At 47.2% G+C, this 5,990-nt stretch overlaps 1 long non-coding RNA gene across 1 annotated transcript; it reads right to left on the minus strand.

Moving 5' to 3' along the window:
* Positions 1-2,198: 2,198 nt before the first annotated feature.
* LOC116070698 lies at positions 2,199-4,664 on the minus strand. The gene is made up of 5 exons (XR_004110525.1): positions 4,567-4,664; positions 4,285-4,446; positions 3,917-3,982; positions 3,270-3,369; positions 2,199-2,946 (listed from the first exon to the last, which is right to left on the minus strand). It is a non-coding gene; the product is annotated as an uncharacterized LOC116070698 (long non-coding RNA).
* Between the last annotated feature and the right edge of the window lie 1,326 nt (positions 4,665-5,990).

Genomic DNA, 5,990 nt, shown 5'->3' on the forward strand with positions numbered 1-5,990 from the left:
GTGAGCTTCAGTGCCCTACCCACAATGCTGGAGGCAATTAGTTTGGATGGCTTAACATTCTAAGCCAGGGTTTGACTGGGACGTTGGAACGTTGGTGAAGGTCAGAGAGCAATGTCCGAATTTTCTTTTACTAGCTATAAAGAAATGATATCTTGGTAGGCCCCTAGCACACAAGTATGAGGACATATCTGGGCTACCTCTGAGTTTGGGGTGCCAGGCAACAATGCGCAGGCAGGAGACTGACTCTCCTTGAAGTTTATGCCTCAAATGCCGCCGTCACACAGTGTGTGTGGCAGGCATCCGCTCCCATTGGCCAGCAAGCAGGATCCCAGTGGTCAATAGGCTCACTGGGCAGTTGTTGATACAGTTGGGTGGGTTAAGGCAGTGGGTGCTGTTGGTAGGCAGATCCTCAGTAGTTTAGTTCTCTGCCCTAGGAACTGGGGTCCAAGAAGAGCTGAGGGCCAGTTATAAGCCGGCTTGTTCAGGATTCCAGCCCTGGGAATTGGAAAAGCATACCATGCTTGGAAGCTGGGACCAGGAGTGCGGCAATATAAACTGGGCAGCTCTGGAGTCCAGCATCAGGGATTCTAAGGCAAGCGATCGTTGGCTCCTTCAGGTCAACACCTGCACAGCTTTCAAGACACATCGTTGCTTTCTCTTTTGTTTCTTGCTCTCTGTTTCTCTGTTCCTGTACCAGTTCCTCACACTACTGAAAGTTGGCTTGAGCGAAGGCTTCATTAGATTTCACACGCAGCTTCAGAAGGCTCTCCCAGTGACCCTCAGCAGATTGAGGAGATGCTTGGACCAATCGCAGCTATTAATTATGGGTCAATTAGTGGTCCTTGCTCTAGCCAATTACGGCCTTGCCTCTAAGCGCCAGCCATAGTCGTTAAGGATTGTGTGGTAAACCAAATTTAGCCTTGCCCCTTTGTCTCCAGTCACAATAGTCCGATCACTGAGGAAAGTGTTCCCTGTCTCACCAAGGTGGGAATAGTTCCTTGACTTATGACTGCAAAAAGTTTGATACAAACTGCTTTAAACAGCTTCCATTGAATTGTACCTTCCCTGGCTGGGGACCAGCAGCTGCGCTCTTGGTGCCTTTATCTCAAAGGTGGGGATGTAAAAGAGTCTGACCATCTCTTAGACAAAGTCCTTTTGCTTGAGGCAGTTCAGGCAACAAGAGAGAGTTCTATAGCATGGGAGTCAGATCGACCCAGCCCCAGTGTTTTTGCTTATTTATGGGAAAATGAACCCCAGAAGGCATTCGTGTAATGTAAACGTGAGGAACTTATCGTTAACAGTGATGCTTTTCTTCTCAGTTCTTTTTTTAATTAATTAATTTACATCCTGATTGCAGCTTCTCCTCCCACTTTTCCTCCCAGTCTCTCCCTCTCACCTCCCCTCTTATTACCTCCCCCTCTCCTTTTCTCTTCAGAGAAGGAGAGGGCTCTCCTGGTTATCAACCTGCCTTGGCCGATCAAGTTGCGGTAGGACTAGATGAATCTTCTCCTATTGAGGCAAGGCAGCCCAGTTAGGGGAAAGGATTTCAAAGGCTAGCATCTGAGTCCCCTACTCCTACTGACTAACAGTAATTTTAATAGTTTTTAAAAAATGCTTTAACGAAGTTTAATATCTGCCCAGTTCCTAGAGGAAGGTGGGTCTGCTTAGTCTACCTGTGATCCCAACACAAGGAGGCTGAAGCAGGAGGATTGTGAAGGCTGTTGAGTTCAATATCACCAGGGTTCACAGCATAGAGACCCTGTTTCAATAGCAACAAAAGATGATGATGATGATGAAGGGGAAGGAGAAGGAGGAAGAAAAGGAGGAGGAGGAAGAGGAGGAGGAGGAGGAGGAGGAGGAATAAAGCCAGGCTTGTTGGCAATACTTGCCATGTGAGGCAGTATATTTGTCAATGATCTCTAGAGGAAGAGAACTTAGAGAATGTATATGTATGTGATGTATTAGAATGGCTTTCAGGCTGAGGTCCAGCTAGTCCAACAATGGCTGTCTTCCACTAGAAGGTCCAAGAATCCAGTAGTTGCCAGGCGGTGGTGGCACACGCCTTTAATCCCAGCACTTGGGAGGCAGAGGCAGGCGGATTTCTGAGTTCAAGGCCAGCCTGGTCTACAGAGTGAGTTCCAGGACAGCCAGGGTTATACAGAGAAACCCTGTCTCGAAACCCCCCCCCCCCAAAAAAAACCCAAAAACCAAAAACCAAAAACCAAAACAACAACAACAAAAACAACAACAAAAAAAAAAAAAAAGAAAAAAAAAGTTATTTAGTCCGTGAGGCTGGGTGTCAGTATAGGCCAGAATCCTAAAGAAATAGGCTCTAAAGCCAGTGAAGGAGTGGACTTGCCAGCAAGAGCAAGCCAGCAAAGCTTCCTTCTTCCATGTCCTTTATAGAGGCTGCCAGCAGAAGGTGTGGCACAGATTAAAGGTAGATCTTCCCTGGATTAGAAGTGGGGGCTTCTCTTTCAAATGATATCATTGAGGAAAAAGATATCCCTCACTGGTGTGCCCAACCATTTGGAGTCTGTTAATTCCAGAGGAAGCGGTGCTGACAGCCAAGACTAGCCCTCTCGGGCAGGCAGGGACTAGGTGCTTGGAGGAAGCATCTACTCCTTGGATGCAGTCCTGTGATGGTGACTGTGTTAATCTCCTTGGATGCAGTCCTGTGATGGTGACTGTGTAATAATGATGGTGACAACCTTTTTCAAGAGCCGTTTGAACTAGAGAACTTTGCCAGAGGCGGTTCACCTGGGCCTGTTTCTGGCCACAGTCTACAACTCAGGACCGGCTGTTACCACACAAGTCCTCCCGCGGTGTGCGGGAGGAAGAGGTAAGGCTTCATAGTGCATGACTTGTGTATTCTCTTGACTCCTGGTTTTGTCTTCTCAGCTATAGCTTGAAGTAAGTGAAGTCTGGCATGTGTGATCTCAGAACCTGGGGGATAGAGAGGCAGGAGGGTTGCTGGTTTGAAGTCAGCCTGGGCTAAAAAATAACACCCTGTCTCAAAAGCCAAAACAAACAAACAAACAAAAAAAACACCCAGCAATTAAAATAAAGCCAGAGAGCCAGGTGGTGGTTATCCACGATCCCAGCACAGGGGAGGCAGAGATGGGCGGATCTCTAGAGGCTGAGGGCAAGCCTGTCTACAGAGTGAGTTCCAGTACAGCCAGGGCTACACAGAGAAACTCTGTCTCAACCCTCCCCTCCTACCCAAAGCTAGAGAAAGACTGACAATACAGAGCAAGCTCAAACTCTACCTGCGCTATACAGCAAATGATCCGCGTGTTTGTGACTAGGTAGAGCTACGGTTGTTCAGGGCCTCAGAAGAAGAGATCAGAGAGTCAACATTTTCCTTATCTGAAAGAAACAGACCACAAAGGACAAATGTCTTCTGGGCTTACTTTCTTCCTGTGAGATGGTGCGATGGTGTGATACGTTCTTCATGGTGTGAGGACTCACTCTGCAACAGCATGTAAGGCACACTGTGGGTACCCCATGATGTGACACCTCATACATGCAATTTTCTCTCCAAGTCTATCAGAAAATGGGGGGGAAGGGGCACCCTGGAGCCAGGGAGAGGGCAGCACCAGCTCCTACCACCCATGGAGATGCTCCTGTGTGTGAGCTGGTGGGAGGCACAGTGGGAGGGTGGGAGCAGGACAAGTGACCCAATTACAGGCTAGGGCTGATGTGACGCTGAAAGCTTCTTTAACCCTGGGTGCAGCACAGTGAGCTGCTGCTTGCCTCCTGGGGTGGGGGTGGGTGGAGGTGGAAGCCAGGCAGCTGGACCAGGCTTCGCCTGTCTGCCAATTAGCCACTTGATCTCAATAAAATAAAACATAAATAAGTAACAACAACAACAACAACCACACCAAGCAGATCATCTGGGCTTTGCGGTACTTACCTAGGGCATTTCCAGAACCTTCACACAGTCAGTGGATTCTGCACCACGGACACAAGTCCAGGACATCTGCAGGAAGTGGGATTTCCCAAAAGGCCACATGTGCATCAGAGCAAGGCTACCAAGTACAAATTCAAATACAAAACTCTCACTTCCTCAAGCAGGGTGGCCTTTGAAGCAACCACACCAAAAACCGTGGAGGTGATTCACTTGGGATCCCACTGTGATTATTTTGTGATGATTGAAAACCCAACATTCTCCCCCAAATATTTCCAACGTGTCTTTGAGAAGTAGGGCCCCATTCTCCTGTGTTTAGGAGAACAAGCAAACAAAGGACGGTGACAACAAACCCCAAGGCTTGCGGTACTTACAGCAATGAGCAGTTCCTCAGGAGCAGCGCGCAGGCTGGGCCCATTGTCAGGCTCTGATGCAACCACTCCTTTCTGACATGTCAAGAGCCAAGGAGCCTCTTCCTGACTATCTCCTGAGGCCATGGGAAGGCTCACTGCAGAGTCCTTTATCTCTTCCTGAGGCTTTGGCCAAGTAACAGCACCCCTTTATTCCCAGTTTCCCATTTTACACACACACACACACACACACACAGACACAGACACACCACCACCTCCACATCCAGCATTTGCTCAGAACTGTACCTTTTCTAGCTGTTGCTTTTTGGCCAGTCATTTGCTCTTTGCCAGATAAGTTTTGTATCTCCTGTCACACAGATCTTGTGATCTTCTTTATGCTTTTCCTTTGCTATTTCCCCACCTGTTAAGTCTGTCCTCCTCCTCCTCCTCCTCCTCCTCCTCCTCCTCCTCCTCCTCCTCCTCCTCCTCCTCCTCCTCCTCCTCCTCCTCCTCTTCCTTCTCCTTTTCCTCTTCTTCCTCCTCTTCTTCCTCCTCCTCTCCTCCTCCTCTTCCTCTCCCTTCTCTTCTTCCTCTCCTCCTTCTTACTCATCTATCTGATAGGTCCTTCCAGCCCTTCAGAGCTAAGTAGAATTTTTTAAAAATATAATATACTAACGTGAATTATTCTTCCAATTCATTTACTCATCCTTCATTCATTCATTCTTGAAACCAGTATTTATGAAGAGCCCAGCTTGAGTTGCTCATTATTCTAGAACTTGGGATACTGTGTGGAATAAGTAAGTCTTCAGATTCTTGAAGATTTTTATTGTAGTATGGAAGATAGTATATTAACAAGTACCACAGCTTCAGGTTGACCAATGAGCTATAAGGTAAACATAGTTAAATAACAATAAATGAGCAATCAATTAATTTTTTTAATTAATTTTTTTTAAAGGTTAAGGTAAGGGCTGGGGCATGGCCATGGGAACAGGCCTGTTCTCCATGTGGTGGTAAGGAAGATTTCTTTGAGGAGTTCTTTTGCTATTCAAACAGAAGCTTAAATTACTGAAATAAATTGTCCAGCAATTAATACAATCGAAGAATGTTTGAAGTAAAAGGAATGCAGGAAGTTCCTGAGACATGAATGTTCTAGAGAGATAGAGGGTGGGGCAGAGCATAGTAGGAAATGTGGTGGAGTGCAAGGGGGAGAGATGTCAGACATAGGGTGGGGAGCAGAATCCAGAGCTCCTCCTCAGTGTTCAGTCTGGTACCCCAAGGGACATGATGCCCATTCCCAGGAGGAAACACTTGGGGAAGGAAGTGAGGACAGGTTTGTGTAGACAGACAGTGGGGTTCTTAGATCTGGAAATGAGTACTTTTCCAACACATTAAGTGTAAGAGCCCTTTAGGCACCCCTGGATAGATGCAGAGCAGACTATGGGATGTATAAGAGTTTGTGGCCCAACAAGAGGTCTAATAGAAACTTGGAACTCATCAAAAGCAAGGAGCCTGCATAACACAACTTCAGAAAATAACATAGGTCAAAATGAGAGAAGACCAGGGCTCTGGGACCCAGCAGCACCTGGAAGTCAGGAAGGAGGTACTAGAAGGTGGGTCTTGAGCTTATGTTCTTGAGAAGTGCTACACATTCAGGCATGGTGTGCAGTATGCTAACAGCTCCATGTGTGCTAGATTTGTCAGGAAGGACCAAGGCTGCAACATTCTTGCGA

The sequence above is a fragment of the Mastomys coucha genome, unplaced genomic scaffold, assembly GCF_008632895.1.
Source record: "Mastomys coucha isolate ucsf_1 unplaced genomic scaffold, UCSF_Mcou_1 pScaffold1, whole genome shotgun sequence".
Lineage (NCBI taxonomy): Eukaryota > Metazoa > Chordata > Mammalia > Rodentia > Muridae > Mastomys > Mastomys coucha.